Source organism: Urocitellus parryii, chromosome 11 (assembly GCF_045843805.1).
Source record: "Urocitellus parryii isolate mUroPar1 chromosome 11, mUroPar1.hap1, whole genome shotgun sequence".
Classification (NCBI taxonomy): Eukaryota; Metazoa; Chordata; class Mammalia; order Rodentia; family Sciuridae; genus Urocitellus; species Urocitellus parryii.
In genome coordinates this window covers 97,359,495-97,377,879 of record NC_135541.1, presented here as the reverse complement: position 1 = coordinate 97,377,879, position 18,385 = coordinate 97,359,495, and the positions used below count along the sequence as shown (strand labels likewise).

The 18,385-nt window shown below is 38.5% G+C and overlaps 1 protein-coding gene and 1 pseudogene across 1 annotated transcript in view; both read left to right on the top strand.

The window, feature by feature from the left end:
* The window catches only part of LOC113177341 (uncharacterized), a 339,679-nt gene that overhangs the window by 48,272 nt on the left and 273,022 nt on the right, over nucleotides 1-18,385 (top strand).
* LOC113177981 (cTAGE family member 15-like) overlaps nucleotides 1-18,385 on the top strand; it is a 33,564-nt pseudogene that overhangs the window by 12,151 nt on the left and 3,028 nt on the right.

Here is an 18,385-nt window from a genome sequence, read left to right as displayed (position 1 = left end):
AAGGTATTATGTCTATCTACAACTAAAAAATATTTTTAAAAATGGTTAACATAGCAAATTTCATGTCATGTATATTTTAACCACAATCAAACATTTAAAATGGAAAATAAACAACTCAGGGGTACCAGTGAGGAAGCTGTGGGTCTAAAGGAAAACAGACAGGTGGGTTCTCAGTAAGGATGGCAGGTGGCCTAATTTCAATAGGTGTTTTAGATGGTTCCACATCCCAGGATATCCAGCCTGGTGAGGTGTCCATTTGAGGATTCATTTGGGAGGGCTTGGTTGGTGATGGCATGCTGTTCATAAATCCTTGCGTGAAATTTTGGTTGAATGAGTCATTATGGCATTAGCTATATTAATATTGGGTCAGAGGACAACATGCAACTTCTTTTTTCAACATACAACTTTATGAAGGTCAAAAATATGACAAACATGGCCTCCTATTGTTAGAGTTTTAAAGTGACAGATTCCTGGACATAAGAGATGACATTCCTTTGGAACATGTAAACCTCTATTCAAAATATGAATATATTTTATGTATCCATAGAAAAATTCTCTGATATAAATTACATGATGCACTTTTTCCAGAGTCCCCTTTCTTCCATTATCCCATGCCTCTAAGGAGAGCATCTTCTGAGGCTGCAGGGCATGCTCCCTGAGAGTAGTGTGCTCTGCCCTGAGCAACCTTGAAAGTGGCTTTCTGGTGAGGTCCGGAGGAAGGCAGGAATGGAAAAGTCTGGGCAGGGTAATGGCATAGCATGACAAGGAATATTCCAGAAGATGCTGCCTTCTGTCTGGAGGACCTAGTAGAGAAACAGGTGTTGAAAGGAATTGTGGCATCAAGGAACTTGGGAGAGGACCATGCAAAGCATGCTGTGAAACCTGGCTTCTCCCAGGAACTTTTCAGTAAGCATGTTTCTAACTGTGCCTGGATAGGTGTGTGGCTGTCTGCATGGGGGACAAAGTGCCAAGTGACCCTTCCTTCATCAAGGATAAAATCAGTGCCTTAAGCAACTTAGTGAGACCCTGTCTTTTTGTGACTGGCTTCTTTGAGTTGGCATAATATTTTCAAGGTTCATTCATGTCATAGCATGTCATCAGTACTCCATTCCTTTATATTGCAGAACAACATTCCATTAGATGGATATGCCTTATTTATTGAACTATTTTGTTTGTTGACTTAGTCACTTGTACTTTTTGGCTATTTGAATAATGCTGCTGTGAACACTCATATAACTTTGTTTCTCTTGGATGTACACATAGAAGTGGTATTGCTGGGTCATTTAGTAAGTCTGTGTTTAACATGGAAGGAGTTTCCAGACTGTGCTAGAAAGCAGGCACATCTTTTACATTTCTTCACCAGGTCACAGTGTATCCTTGTCCCTGAGAACATATGCTATTGTCCATGTCATTGATTGTAGCCATCCTTCTGCTTATAAAGTGTTCTCTTGTTATGACTTTGATTTGCAATTCCTTAATGATAAATGATAAATGATGACTACTTATCAAACATAATGATCTTTAGAGAAGTGCATATTCAAGTCTTTGGATACTTTTTTATTGGATTTTCTTTGTTGTTTAGTTGTATCAGTTCTTTCTATATTTGGGGTAACAATCAGTTCTGAGTTATAATCTATGATTTGCAAATATTTTCTTCCATTCTGTAAGTTGTCAATTCATTTTTTAGTGCATTCATTGATGCTCAAAAGCTATAATTTTCAATAAAGTTTAATTTACTTATTACTTCTTTCGTTGCATAGCTAGTGCCTTAAATTAGTAACCACTTCTAAATGTAAGGCCAAAATAACGTATTCCTATTTTTTTAGGAGTCTGTAATTTTAATTTGGTATTGAGTTCTGTGATATATTTTGAGTGTGTGTGTGTGTATGTGTGTGTGTGTGTGTGTGTGTGTGTGTATGAAGTGATGTAGGGAGTCTGACTCCATTCTTTTCTGTTCTCACATGCCCATTCATTCTTGATGATGCCTCAGCACATAATAATATTGATCATACACATAAGGGTTTTTTGCAAAAATTCATACATGATTTGCTCTTCAGGATAAGGAGCTATGAAAGCCCCTCAGTGACAGGTTTGCTCTCTCCATCCTTCCCGGCTCACTGTACAGTGCCCACCTGAAGCTATAGGTACAGCCTGTGCTTCCAGAGGCTGGGCTGTCTCTGGACCTCATGTTCTGAGGACTCCACTTTCAGTGAGTCCTAATGCCCATTCCTCTGTGTCTATGTGAATAAATGGTGCTGGGAAAACTGGATATGCATATGTAGAAGAATGAAACTAGACCCCTGTCTCTAACCCTGAACAAAAGTCAAGTCTAAATAAACCCAAAACTTGGGAATTAGAATAGAAACCTTGCAACTTCTAGAAAAAAACAGAGGGTTAACACTCCATCATGAAGATGCAGGCACCAACTTCCTCTATTTTCATTGGTCGCATTGGTACCACTCCTTTGGGAGGTGAGAGGCACATTCCATTGTCACCCAATGGAGGAGGAAGTCCAGCTTTCTCAATGCAAGCTCATCACTGATAGATTTGGGTGGAGTTCAAACTGCCCACTGCACTTCCACTAGAAACACCCTCAACTGAGGGGCAGAGGTGCCTCATTATAGCTTCACAAGTCCCCAGTGGTGCTGTTCTGTGGGATGGTGTTGTCATTTCTGAGCAGGGATATATTTCTCCCGCCCCACTAGCTGTGTCTGGCAGCAACTCACTTGGAAGGAAAAAGAGCCTTGTTACCTCCAGACAGGGGGAAAGTCCATCCAGATGGTCTCCATTGACACTGGGATTTCAGTTTTTGGCTGGCTGAATCCCGGTTCATTTGCTTTATCACTTATACTAATTTTTTTTACCTCCATTTCAATCCTTATCAGCTACCACCAGATCTCTCAGTGACATCATTCACCCTGGGGTCAGAAACATCTGTTTTTTGGATCTCCACCCTGATCTTCTCACCTTTCCCTCTTATCAGGTGAGGACAGCCTGCCAGGGGCTTCACTCTTTTTATCAGGGTAAGGGAAAGAAATTGTTTGAGGCCATACTGGAGGGATCTGTGGGTGTGCCTGGTGAAACTGCAGGTTTTCTAAAATGGAGTTGCTTAGGCTCAGGCCTAAGACCATCCTATCATACACACACACACACACACACACACACACACACACACACACACAACCCCCCCCCAAAACCAGGGGATTTGTTACTAATCTACTTATGATAAAAACAAGTAGAACAGAGCAGAAAAGCAGAGAAGAAGAGGAGGGCAGAAGTCAGTCCTGGGACCCTCCTTCAAATTCCATTGTGGACTGAAGAGCAGGGCAGGGCTACATTCCCAGGACTTGCCCTTGGCCACAGATCTATGTGCACATGCAGCACATCTCCCACAGATGCAGGCAGTGAGGAGGGTTCGGGCAGGTGGAAAGGGTTCAGCCTGAGCAGCTGAGTCCACTTAGGAGCTCAGGTGGAAGAGATGCCTCCTGGCCCCTGGAAAAGCCACCTTCACTGCCACTTCATGACCCCTTCCTTAGTAGGAGGCACAATAAAAACAAATATTTCCTTCTATCTAATGGCACCTCGGTGGGCTGGCCACTACACACACCTGGAACACCCTGGGGCCACAAGTCCTCCTGCCATTTCCTCATGCTCCCCTGTGAGCTTTGCTTTGTAATGCAAAAATACTTAACCAGAGAGCTGTCCTCTGAACAGGTTTTAAAGGGCAAAAGACCACATTCTTAACTACATGCACTTAGGGTGCAGATCTCTAGGTCTCACTCACCTGGCATACATGTGCCCATGTAGCTTTGACCAACACCTATTTTTCACCCTCACCCCTGTTGACCACCCTTTATTCTCAGCCTCTGTAAGTTTACATTTTTAGATTGCCCATGTAAGTGAGGTTGTGCCAGATTTCTCTGTGCCTGGCTTATGTAATTCAGCACAGTGTCCTCTAGGATCACTCAAGTTACTGAAAGTGCTGGCATCTCCTTCCTTCTTGGGTTGAATAATATTCCACAGGCCACCTGCCAATTTGCTTATCCATCCATCCATTCACCCACAGGAAATTAAAATGGATTATGTCCCTTCTTATTGTGAAGGGTGTTGCATCAAACCCATGAGTACAGACATCTCTTCCACATGCTGATTTCATTTATTTTAAATGTACACAAAAGAGGTCTTTCTGGGCCATATGGTTGTTCTATTTTTATTCTTCCAAAGAACCTTCACACTGCTCTACATGGTGTCTGCACATATTTTCACATTTGCAAATCCTCTGTATATAATGCATCATGGGTATTGAGGAGGAAAAAGGTAGTGAGTCAGCCACACAATTCCAACCAGAGGAGTTTTTAGGGGAATGGCCATGTGACCTCAGAGCCCACAGAAAATAAGCTCATTGGCCTTGAAGAGTGGCACTGCCATGCACAAATCTAATGGAAGGTGAAGTTCACAGCAGGAGTAGGTTTTGTGCTGGGTCTGCTCCTCTACCTGAAGATCTGTAAGAGGCTTCACCAAGTTTGTGTTCTCCCCAGTGCTATCAGTCTAAAGCTCTGAAATGGTTTCCTGGAGACATATAAAAAACCTGCCATCAGTTGAACACAGCACCTCCTCCTCTCACCTGCTGCTTCCCAGGCTGGCAGTGACAGCCTCCCCCATGTCCATGAGTACTGCAGTGGACTTGCTGGTCACCTTGCCACTGTGTGCACTGCCATTTCTGCAGATAAGTGCCTAAGAAGGACTGAGTCCAGAAGACCCAGGCCCCCTCCACTTCCAATCAGGATAAGATTAGAACACATCTAGGCCTGGATAACTCTCTGAGGAAAGTTCTGTTCTTCTGGCTCTAAACCCAGAGGGATGTGAGGCTGGAGCTGCTTCCATGAGGGAAGAGCCTGTCTGACCATGGGACACACAGCAGAAGGCAAAAATGAAAGTGAAGGGAAATTGTACCCTGATGAGTCCCTAGATGCTACTGGATCTGCAGTCCACTCTTCCCCTGAATACTTCAGCTATACAAAATATTATTCCTTCTTGTTTGTCTAAACCTGTTTTAATTGCATTTTCTGTGATTTGCAAATGGAAGATAACAAAATGATACATTTCATAAACTGAGGACAATTTTTATTGTAATTTTTTTGTTTTGTTTTTCTACTATGTAGACTAGCATCTTCCTCCCAGAAGAAGAAGGGGAGGAAGAAGAAGGGAGAGTGAGTATTTGATGGAAGGTTCTAGCTGAGCAGTCAGCCTGAGAAGTGAAGGGCAGACATCGATGATCTTACCATCACCACAAACAATGACCGCCTGCACTCTAGTAGGCTTATCTGTCCCTCACATGGCACTCTAATTAAACAACCACCTTTAAAAAACCCAGAACATCTGGTGATCCTCAGATAAAATCAAATGTGCCATGCCTCTTCTTAGTCTTTAGTTATATATCAGCACAAAGCAAGTAAATTTCTGTGACTTTTTACATGCAGAAATAAATTTGTCTATTTAAAGAAAATACAGGTACTAGCCCCAGAAAGTCAAGCTCCATTGTGATGGTCCATTCAAAAATGAAGAAAAGGAGACACACCCTGGATGACAAAAATTCTGCTAAGAGAAACCTTCCCTCTCAGTACCTCACAGTCCCATCTTTCTGTCCTTATAAAAACCCTTTGTGACCCTGAGATCCCCAAGAGGGCACTATGAAGATTACAGCCCCAAAATCCTCCAGTAAACCTGATTTCTTTCCCACTAATTCACATCTTTTGACTACTGGTTTTCCGGTGATGAGGTGCCTGGACTTGAGTCTGGTAACACCTGGAGTCTGCAAGTCTTCTCTATCACTGATGATGACTCCAAATTCTTTAAAAAAAAAAACCTGCCTGTTACATCATGTCTAAAGGCTCCTGTTTCAACAAATTATTCTATTTTAACAGATACTGGTTTGTGAAGAAACACTGAAAATGGAGGGCTTACACCTGTAGCAACTCTGCAGGGTGCTAGTAATCAAAAGGTACAGTAGGGCATGGTATTTACTTCCATAGTTTTCAACAAGCTTACAAAGTGCTCACACGTTTTGTAAAGAGTGTAAAGAATCATGAGCCCACATAACTCTTGATGCACCACCTCCAGGGTGCAGAAGCAGACCAACTTTATCTTCTTCAAACAACAGATCATTATACCAACTAATCTGGAACCTCACACTTCAAAATGAACTCCCAACATTCTTTCAACTCTTAGGAGGAAACTATTTGCCAGCTGTTGTACAAAGGTCAGGTGCCTCCAGGACACAAGCTTTGTTTTCACCATGTGATCTAAATTAATGATCTTGGCCAATTCACATAGTGGTGCTTTAACTATCTCCTAAGCTCTTATGTTTTTTATCTAGAAGGCACTGCATGTGCCTAAACTATTATTGAAGTACCCCCTGATTGAGCTCTATTAAATTTAGTGACCATTTAGAAAGTTAATCAGTGGAGAAATTCACAGAAGAGCCCTGTCTAGTTATAAATCTGTTACTCTGAAGCACAATAAAATTATTCCTAGGTATAAGGTACAGGAAAGAAGACCCTTTTTACTTACTTTTCCATATGCCTGTTGTCTAAGGATTTTGCTTCTCTTATCTGTTCCTGTGTACTTTTATGCATTTTCTCCTTTAATCTTTTCTTCTGAAGTAAAGAAATACAAGGAGAAATAAAGCAGGCAAAACAAATGGCAGTTTGTATTAATACATATATATATATATATATATATATATATCAATTGAAATGAGAATACAGGCTTACTTCTCACTGAGTTTTTTGAGCTTCTTTCACTGATTGTTCTGACACCCTTCAGCAACATCTGTCAACTTTTGAATGAATCAATTTGTTGTTTTATATGATAATTAGCAGAGCTTCTCCCCCTACTTTATCCACCCACATTTCTGTGTTTAGAAATTCTGTGGTGAATGCTAAACAATATTTTAAATCATCAACATCTAACACTGGCAAAGAGGACATAATGTTAAACCATCATATTATCTTGACTGATGGGTTTTAATAAGAATGTCTTATTATGTCTATTCAAACAAACAGAATTTATTAGATTGTTAGGCCTGTTATTGCAGATTGCCTCAAGGACAACACAAATAACAGAGGAGAACTAGGTTTCTATCTGTACTCTATGACTTACTGACACTGGGATTTGGGTAAAGGGCCTACATTTTGTGAACCTACATTCATGATTTTAAATAGGATTATCACTGCCTTTATCTCTTGAATGTATTATGGCTCTTTAAATGAGCATGACACACATGTAAGTTACATTTTGGTTTCCATATTTCATTTATCATTGAATTGCTTCAAGAGTTACATGAGTTTCCCATCTAGAAATCTTCTTCACAGAAAAGAAAACAATCAAGCATGTGAAGAGAACTTACAATGGGAAAAAAAAATGTTGCACCTGCACATCAGGTTTAGCGTTCATCTCCATGATATATAAAGAAATCATAAAACTTAACACACTACAAACAAGTATTCCAATCACCAAATGGGCAAAGAAAATGAACAGGCACACCATAAAAGAAATGCAAATGGCCAACAAATATATGAAATAAATGTTCAACATCACTACAAATTAGAGAAATGCAAATTAAAACTGCACTGTCATTCCATCTCACTCCAGTTGGAATGGCAATTATCAAGAGTACAAGTAATAGAATATGTTGACAAGGATGTGAGAAAAGTTGATTGAATTAGACAAAGGGGAATAAAAGGAAGGTGGAGAAATGGGAATAGAAAAGACAGAATGAATCAAACATAACTTTCCTATGTTCATCTATGAATATACACACAGTGAAACCGCATATCATATGCAACCATAAGAATAGGATCCTTATTAGAATAAGTTATATGCTATATTCTATGTATATATAGTATTTCAGAATTCACTCTTCTGTCACTTACATATCTAAAAATAGTGAAGAAAATTAATTTAAAAATTTCATACTATAAACCTGTATAGGATGTTCAATGAAATTCTAGTAATCTAAATTTATAAGAGTAATATTGTAACTTTAGGGATACATGATGAGTCAATTTGAGCAATTTGATTTTATGCATCAATTCCTGCTCTAAGATTCTCAAAGAGGCAGCTACTAAAAAGATTTGGAGTCTTTTGAGGTACTCTAGGACCATTTATGGGAAGCAGTATCATGTCTACAGAGATGCAGGGGGTACAGAATTATTCTTTCAAGGGACAGGTGGACCCATGCTACAGCTACACTGTGACTACAATCTTGTGGGTTCCATGTGATTCTAGCTGGACCACAACTTTACTGAGTTTCATATCCTGGTTTATTCAGTGTGAGTGATGCCTGTGTGTACCTCACAGTGCTGTCATGAGAAATACAGGAAATAGCGCACATTAAGTGCTCAGTACATGCTGTGGGTTGAATTGTTATGTCCTTCCCAGCACATCAGCTAATTACATCATCTGAAAATGAGGTTTTTGTGCATGAAAATGTTATATAAGGCCATAGTCAATTAGAATGGGCTATAATCTGATGACTCATCACCTTAGAAGAGGAAAATTTGGACAAGTATACTTGTGCAGAGAGAACACCATGTGATAATGGTGACCGAAAAAAAAAGAAATGAGTGCACATGTGAAGGTATGCCAAGTATTCCCCACAACCATTGAAAGCTAGAGGAATCAAGGAAAAATTTCCCCTAGACCTTTCAGAGCATATACCTTATAATAATTCAGTTTGGACTCCTACACTCCACAACTGTGTTACAGTAACTTGATTTTTTTTTCTAGTGGATTACTTTTGAATTTAGTTTTTTTAAAATTACATTAGTTTTTCAATCTTTTTTTCTTTTATTTATTTTTTATTATTAGTTGTTCAAAACATTACAAAGTTCTTGACATATCATATTTCATACATTTGATTCAAGTAGATTATGAACTCCCATTTTTACCCTGTATACATACTGCAGATTCTTTAAGACACCCAGTAAGTATTATTTTTCAGAGTAGTGCCCATATGTTTGGCTCCCCCTTAACACTCAGTAGAGGGGTTAGTCCCAGACTGGTAGCTTCCTGTCATCAAAGGGAAAAAGAGGAATTCCACGTGGTCATCAACATCCTGTATCCACAAAGATCTGGATAAAATATCATGAAAACTCAGTATGGAATTCTAAGAGTTAATGATATTCTGAAATTCACATGGAAATCAACAATCCAAAAGATGAAATTCTAAAAACTAATATGTAGACAGTTGTTGAAGTTCAGAGGTAGGGCTTGCAGTCTTCAGGGGAAAGGTCTGCAAATGAGAAAGGCCCATGAGAATGGAGGATCCCAAGTGCCCCATTTTATCATGAACATATGCAGGTGTAATCTAAGTAGATGCTACAGGTAGGGCACTGGGAAAAGAGGCAGGTAAAGAAGGTGAAGACTGCACCCAAAGAGGACCTTTTGTCACCTTTATTGCCCCTGAAATTTCTAGACAAGGACCATCAGTTCGAAGTGTTTAGACCAGGAACATTAGCAAGCCCTGGGGGCTTATAAAAAATACAGAAGCTCAGGCCCACCCCTGGCACCTGAGTCAGACACTCTGAGTTGAGGCCCAGAAGTCTGAGTTTGAGTGAGCTCTCCAATTGATTGTCATGCACCCTATTTGAGATACACTGTTCTAGTCTTGAACAGATGGCCTGGGGTGGAAGCATCAATTTTATTCTCCATGAAGACACCTGGGAATTGCAGAACCATACCAGTAACTTTTCTCTTCCAAGCTTCTGACCCTTCACCCTAGTCTCTCTTAAAATCAAATATCTAAAATATTATGTGGATATATATATATATAGACATACACACATACAATGGAAAATTACTCAGCCTTAAAGAAAGGTCAAATTAAGGCATTTGCCAGTAAATTGATGGAACTAGGGACTGTCAAGGTAAGAAAAATTGGTCAGTCCCAAGAAAAGGCCAAATATTTTCTTTTATATGTGGAATGGGGAGGGAATGGGAAGGGAAATAAGGAATGAGGAGGGAAAAACAGAAGTTTATTCGAGTGTGTAAAGGGGAATGAAGATAAGGGAACAGCATGAGACTAGGAAAGATATTAAAATGAATTGGACATAAATTTCTTATGTTTATATATGAATACATGACCCGTGAAATTCCATACCATGTACAACCACATAAATGAGACCTAATTAGAATAAGGTATATTCCATGTATGTATAATATCTCCAAATGTACTCTGCTGTCACATATATCTAAGCAGAAGAAATAAAAAGGAGTAAAAGGACCTAGAGGAGGGAAAGAAAGAGAAAAGGGAAACATTGTGGAATGATATTGCTTATTTTTATAATAGATTTATATGTGAATGTATAACAATAAATCTCATTGCTCTGTAAAACTATAATGTATTAACAAAAATTGGGAAAAGATTAAAAAGTGGATAGTGGAATATGAACCTAATTGGCAAATCACAACTTGGTTGAATTCCCAATACCAAAAAATTTTTAATTACATATATATGTATATATACATATGCACACACACATATACAAAATTTACTGTAAAAACATATTTAATTACAAAAATCCCATGAGAAAATTAATTGATTCAGAAAAGCCTGTCCACAACACTCAGAACTCATTCATATTTAAAACACCAGAGGAACTAGTGACAGAAGGACATTTCTTCAAAATTGTAAAAGCTGTGTGTGAGAAACCAAATGCCAACATCAAACTGAATAAAAAAAGTTGATTTTTTTTTCTAAAAATAAAAACAAAACAAGGAAGTAAACTTTCACCAGTCCTTGAATCCCTAGCCAGAGCAAACAGGCAAGAGAAGAAATCTAATGGCATACACATAGGAAAGAAGAAGTCCTGTTGCCTCTGTGTACTGATGACATGAACATTTTAGTTAGATGATTTAAAATGCTCCATCAGAAAATTTATAATGTTGATAACAAATATACCAAAGGAGATGATACAAGAACATAATACATAAATCAATTGCATTCCTATATTGCAAAAACAAACCTGCTTCAAAACAATTGGGGAGAATATTTTATTCACAAAACCCTAAAAAATAAATACTTGGTAAAATATCTAACCTAGGAGATAAAAATCTTCAACAATGAAAATTATAAAATGGTAAATATAAACAAGTTGAAGACAACCTTTAGAAGTGGAAATACTTCTAATGTTCTTGAATAAACAAAATTAGTATTATCTAAATGATCATACTACCTTAACCAGTGAACAGATTCAGTACAATTCCAATCAAAATATTAATGAGATCCTTCACAACACACAGACAAAGTACATTTCTCAACTTCTTTTTGACCCAGAAGTGAAATAGAATAGTCAAATGTATTCTGAACCAGAAGAGTGATGCTGAGAGCTTCACAGTACCAGATATCCAATTATGTCACAGAGCTTTATAAAAAAAACAGATTTATGTTGGCACCAAAACATACCTGAAGACCAATGGAACAGAAAATACAGACAGATCCACAAACATGCAGTGCCTGATTTGAAACAAAGGGGCCAAAAATATATGTTGGAAAAAACAGAAACTTTTTTTACAAGTGCTGCTATAAAAACTGGATATTCATATGTAGAAAAACATAAAACTTTATCTGTCTCACCCTGCAAAAAAGCCAAATCCAAGGGGATCAAAGACCTAGGAATTAAACCAGAAACTCTACAGTTGCTGAAAGAAAATGTAGGCCCAACACTCCAAATTATTGACAAAATTATCAACTTCCTTAAGAAGAATTCTAAAGCACAAGAAATAAAACTAAGAGTAAATAAGTGAAATAAAATCAAATTTCAAAACTTCTGCACAACAAAGGAAACAAGAATGTAAACAGAGAGCCTACCAATATGAGAAAATATTTTTCATCTGAATCTCAGAAAATTAATGTACAGAATTAAAAAAAAAGATTTTAAAAATGAGACCCCCAATTACTAATTGGGCACAAAATCTACACAAGACATTACTTAAAAGAAGAAATACAAGTGGCATATATATGTTCAACATCTCTAGGAATCAGGGCAATGCAAATCAAAACTACCAGGAAGACAAAGTCTGTTATTATTGTGCCCTCAATCTTTCCCTATACTTCAATAAAACTATTAGATTCAAAAAGAACTACATGGAGATTTTATCTCACTGCACTCAAAATATCAATTATCAAGAGTAATGTGGGGGATCCACATATCAGAAAGAACATTTAGGTGGAAAGGAATAATAAAGCTTATTGGATTAGACATAGTAGGATAAAGGGAATGGAGGAAATCGGAATAGGAAAATCAGTAGAATGAAACAAACATAACTTTTCTATGTTCTTATATGAATACACAACCTGTGTAACTCCACAGTATATACAGCACAAGAATGGAAAGTTGTAGTTCATGTATGTATAATATGTCAAAATACACTTTGCTGAAAAGAATTTTTTTTATTGGTCGTTCATAACATTACATAGTTCTTAATACATCATATTACACGGTTTGATTCAAGTGGATTATGAACTCCCGCTTTTACCCCGTATACAAATTGCTGTATCACATCAGTTACCCTTCCATTGATTGACCTATTGCCTTTCTAGTGTCTGATGTATTCTGCTGTCTGTCCTATTGTCTACTATCCCCCCTCCCCTCCCCTCCCCTCCCCTCCCCTTTTCTCTCTCTACCCCTTCTACTGTAAATCATTTCTTCCATTTGTATTCTCTTGTCTTACCCCTCCTTTCCTCTTATATGACATTTTGTATAACCCTGAGGATCGCCTTCCATTTCCATGCAATTTCCCTTCTCACTCCCTTTCCCTCCCACCTCTCATCCCTGTTTACTGTAAATATTCTTCTCAAGCTCTTCGTCCCTACCCTGTCCTTGTTTACACCCCTTATATCAAAGGAGTCATTTGGTATTGTTTTTTAAAGATTGACTAGCTTCACTTAGCATAATCTGCTCTAATGCCATCCATTTCCCTCCAAATTCTATGATTTTGTCATTTTTTAATGCAGAGTAATACTCCATAGTGTATAAATGCCACATTTTTTTTATCCATTCATCTATTGAAGGGCATCTAGGCTGGTTCCACAGTCTTGCTATCGTGAATTGAGCTGCTATGAACATCGATGTAACAGTGTCCCTGTAGCATGCTCTTGTTAGGGCTTTAGGGAATAGACCGAGAAGGGGAATAGCTGGGTCAAATGGTGGTTCCATTCCCAGCTTTCCGAGAAATCTCCATACTGCTTTCCAAATTGGCTGCACCAATTTGCAGTCCCACCAGCAATGAACAAGAGTGCCCTTTTCCCCACATCCTCACCAGCACTTATTGTTGTCTGACTTCCTAATGGCTGCCAGTCTTACTGGAGTGAGATGGTATCTTAGGGTAGTTTTGATTTGCATTTCTCTGACTGCTAGCGATGGTGAGCATTTTTTCATGTACTTGTTGATTGATTGTATGTCCTCCTCTGAGAAGTGTCTGTTCAGGTCCTTGGCCCATTTATTGATTGGGTTATTTGTTATCTTATTGTCTAATTTTTTGAGTTCTTTGTATATTCTGGTTATTAGGGCTCTATCTGAAGTGTGTGGAGTAAAGATTTGTTCCCAGGATGTAGGCTCCCTGTTTATCTCTCTTATTGTTTCTTTTGCTGAGAAAAAACTTTTTAGTTTGAGTAAGTCCCATTTGTTGATTCTATTTGTTAACTCTAGCGCTATGGGTGTCCTATTGAGGAATTTGGAGCCCGATCCCACAGCGTGTAGATCATAACCAACTTTTTCTTCTATCAGATGCCGTGTCTCTGATTTAATATCAAGCTCCTTGATCCATTTTGAGTTAACTTTTGTGCACGGCGAGAGATAGGGATTCAGATTCATTTTGTTGCAAATGGATTTCCAGTTTTCCCAGCACCATTTGTTGAAGATGCTATCCTTCCTCCATTGCATGCTTTTAGCCCCTTTATCAAATATAAGATAGTTGTAGTTTTGTGGATTGGTTACTGTGTCCTCTATTCTGAACCATTGGTCCACCCGCCTGTTTTGGTACCAATACCATGCTGTTTTTGTTACTATTGCTCTGTAGTATAGTTTGAAGTCTGGTATCGCTATACCGCCTGATTCACACTTCCTGCTTAGTATTGTTTTTGCTATTCTGGGTCTTTTATTATTCCATATGAATTTCATGATTCTTTTATCTATTTCTACAAGATATGCTGATGGGATTTTGATTGGCATTGCATTGAACTTATAGAGAACTTTTGGTAATATCGCCATTTTGATGATGTTCTGCCTATCCATGAGCAGGGTATGTTTTTCCATCTTCTAAGGTCTTCTTCTATGTCTTTCTTTAGGGTTCTGTAATTTTCATTGTATAAATCTTTCACCTCTTTTGTTAGGTTGATTCCCAAGTATTTTATTTTTTGGGGGGATATTGTGAATGGAGTAGTTGTCCTCATTTCCGTTTCAGAGGATTTGTCGCTGATATACAGGAATGCCTTTGATTTATGCGTGTTGATCTTATATCCTGCCACTTTGCTGAATTCATTTATTAGCTCTAATAGCTTCTTTGTAGACCCTTTTGGGTCTGCTAGGTATAGAATCATATCATCTGCAAATAGTGATAATTTAAGTTCTTCTTTTCCTATTTTTATGCCTTTAATTTCTTTTGACTGTCTAATTGCTCTGGCCAGTGTTTCGAGGACTATGTTGAACAGAAGTGGTGAGAGAGGGCATCCCTGTCTTGTACCAGATCTTAGAGGGAATGCCTTCAATTTTTCTCCATTCAGAATGATGCTGGCCTGTGGCTTATCATAGATTGCTTTTAAAATGTTGAGGTATGATCCTGTTATCCCTAATTTTTCTAGCGTTTTGAACATAAAGGGATGCTGTACTTTGTAGAATGCTTTTTCTGCATCTATTGAGATGATCATATGGTTCTTATTTTTAAGTCTATTGATGTGGTGAATAACATTTATTGATTTCCGTATATTAAACCAGCCTTGCATCCCAGGGATGAATCCTACTTGATCATGATGTATAATTTTTTTGATATGTATTTGAATCCGATTCGCCAGAATTTTATTGAGGATTTTTGCGTCAAGGTTCATTAGAGATATTGGTCTGTAGTTTTCCTTCTTTGATGTGTCTTTGTCTGGTTTCGGAATCAGGGTGATGTTGGCCTCCTAGAATGAATTTGGAAGTTCTCCCTCTTTTTCTATTTCCTGAAATAGCTTGAAAAGTATTGGTGTTAGTTCCTCTTTAAAGGTTTTGTAAAACTCTGCTGTATACCCATCCGGTCCTGGGCTTTTCTTAGTTGGTAGTCTTTTGATGATTTCTTCTATTTCCTCTATTGTTATTGGTCTGTTTAGGTTGTCTATATCCTCCTGGCTCAATCTGGGCAGATCATAGGACTCAAGGAATTTATCTATGCCTTCACTATCTTCTATTTTATTGGAGTATAAGGATTCAAAGTAATTTCTGATTATCTTCTGTATTTCTGAAGTGTCTGTTGTGATATTGCCTTTTTCATCCCGTATGCTAGCAATTTGGGTTCTCTCTCTTCTTCTCTTTGTTAGCATGGCTAAGGGTCTGTCAATTTTATTTATTTTTTCAAAGAACCAGCTTTTAGTTTTGTCAATTTTTTCAATTGTTTCTTTTGTTTCAATTTCATTAATTTCAGCTCTGATTTTAATTATTTCTTGCCTTCTACTTCTTTTGCTGTTGTTTTGCTCTTCTTTTTCTAGGATTTTGAGATGAAGTATGAGATCATTTATTTGTTGGTTTTTTCTTTTTTTGAGGAATGAACTCCAAGCAATGAATTTTCCTCTTAGAACTGCTTTCAATGTGTCCCATAGATTCCGATATGTTGTGACTGTGTTTTCATTTAACTCTAGGAATTTTTTAATTTCCTCCTTGATGTCTTCTAAAACCCATTGATCACTCAGCAACCTATTGTTCATTCTCCAGGTGATGCTTGATTTTTCCTTTCTTCTTTTATCATTGATTTTCAGTTTCATTCCATTATGATCAGATAAGATGCATGGTATTATCTCTACCCCTTTGTATTGTCTAAGAGTTGCCCTGTGACATAGTATATGGTCTATTTTTGAGAAGGTTCCATGTGCTGCTGAGAAAAAAGTGTAGCTACTTGATGTTGGGTGGTATAGTCTATATATGTCAATTAAGTCTAGGTTATTAATTGTGTTATTGAGTTCTATAGTTTCCTTATTTAACTTTTGTTTGGAAGATCTGTCCAGTGGTGAGAGAGGTGTGTTGAAGTCTCCCATGATTATTGTATGGTGGTCTATTAGACTCTTGAACTTGAGAAGAGTTTGCTTGATGAACACAGCTGCACCATTATTTGGGGCATATATATTTATGATTGTTATGTCTTGTTGGTGTATGGTTCCCTTGAGCAGTATGAAGTGTCCTTCTATATCCCTTTTGATTAGCTTTGGCTTGAAATCTATTTTATTAGATATGAGTATGGACACTCCTGCTTGTTTCCGCGGTCCATATGAGTGATATGATTTTTCCTAACCTTTCACCTTCAGTCTATGTATATCTTTTCCTATCAAATGCGTCTCCTGTAGACAGCATATTGTTGGGTCTTGTTTTGTGATCCATTCTACTAGCCTGTGTCTCTTAATTGGTGAGTTTAAGCCATTAACATTTAGGGTTATTATTGAGATATGGTTTGTTCTTCTATCCATATTTGTTTATTGATGTTACTAAACCTGATTTGTTATCCTCTTTGACTACTTTCCCCCCTTTACTGTCCTACCTCCCATTGTTTGTTTTCAATGTTATTTTCCATTTCCTCTTCCTGTAATGTTTTGCCAAGGATTTTTTGAAGAGATGGTTTTCTAGCTGCGAATTCTTTTAACTTTTGTTTATTGTGGAAGGTTTTAATTTCATCTTCTATCCTGAAGCTTAATTTCGCCGGATACACGATTCTTGGTTGGAGCCCATTGTCTTTCAGTGTTTGAAATATGTTATTCCAGGATCTTCTAGCTTTCAGAGTCTGTGTTGAAAGATCAGCTGTTATCCTGATTGGTTTACCCCTAAATGTAATCTGCTTTCTTTCTCTTGCAGCTTTTAAAATTCTCTCCTTATTCTGTATGTTGGACATCTTCATTATAATGTGTCTAGGTGTGGATCTCTTATGATTTTGCACATTCGGCGTCCTGTAGGCTTCTAGGATTTGGGATTCTGTCTCAATCTTCAATTCTGGGAAGTTTTCTCGTATTATTTCACTGAATAGACTGTTTATTCCTTTGGAATGGAGCTCTGTGCCTTCCTGTATCCCAATGACTCTTAAATTTGGTCTTTTGATATTGTCCCATAATTCTTGGATGTTCTGCTCATGGTTTCTTAGCAGACTTGCTGAGCTGTCTATGTTCTTTTCCAGTTGAAATACTTTGTCTTCATTGTCTGATGTTCTCTCTTCTAAGTGATCTACTCTGCTGGTAGTATTCTCAATTGAGTTTTTAAGTTGGTTTATTGTTTCCTGCATTTCTAGAATTTCAATTTGTTTGTTTTTTATTACCTCTATCTCCCTGTGAAATTGATCTTTTACTTCCTGGATTTGTTTGTCAATGTGATCTTTCATTGTCTGATTTTGCTGTCTCATGTCTTCCTTGAGACTCCAGATCATCTGAAGCATATATATCCTGAACTCTTTATCTGATATTCCATCTGTTGCAGCTATTATCTCTTCTAAAGTTGAGTTGACCTGCATTGCTTGTGGTCCTTTCTTTCCTTGTCTTTTCATACTGCTCGCGTTTCTTTCTGCTTGGTGCAACTGTTGTGTTTTGAAATTTACCCCCTATTTATTTATGTTGCTCTTGTATACTTGAAAAGTCTCCCTTGCAGGTGCGGGCGGCGGCTGTGCCCCTACTCCAATTGGGGTGACGTGTCTACCACGCTGGCGGCTCTCTGGGCCTGTTCCGGGAGTGGAAGGCGGCTCTGCTCTGTCCCTATTCCAATTGGGGTGTCGTGACTACAATGCTGGCAGGTCGCTGGGCCTGTTCCGGGCGTGGGCGGTGGGCTTGGCTGGCGGGATTCCACCTAATGGCAGTCCCTAACCTCCCTGCTTGCTAATTAATGGCTTCTCTGAGGCGCCACGCCTTCTGTAGCTGCGGGGCAGGCCGCGCGAATCAGTTGGCCTGGATCTCCAGGGTCCTGCTGCTGGCTGTTTTGATGTTGCAAGCTGTTGGAGAGTGGTGGTGTATCCTTCAGCTTTCCCGGATGGTGGCCTCTGACTGCCTCGGTGGAGTGTCCGCTGTGGGGGATGGGACTGTACCGCTTCCTTCCCCTTCTGAGATCCCGTGCTCGGCCCAAGGGTCCGTGTGGGCTTGGCTGGTGGGATTCCACCTAATGGCCTT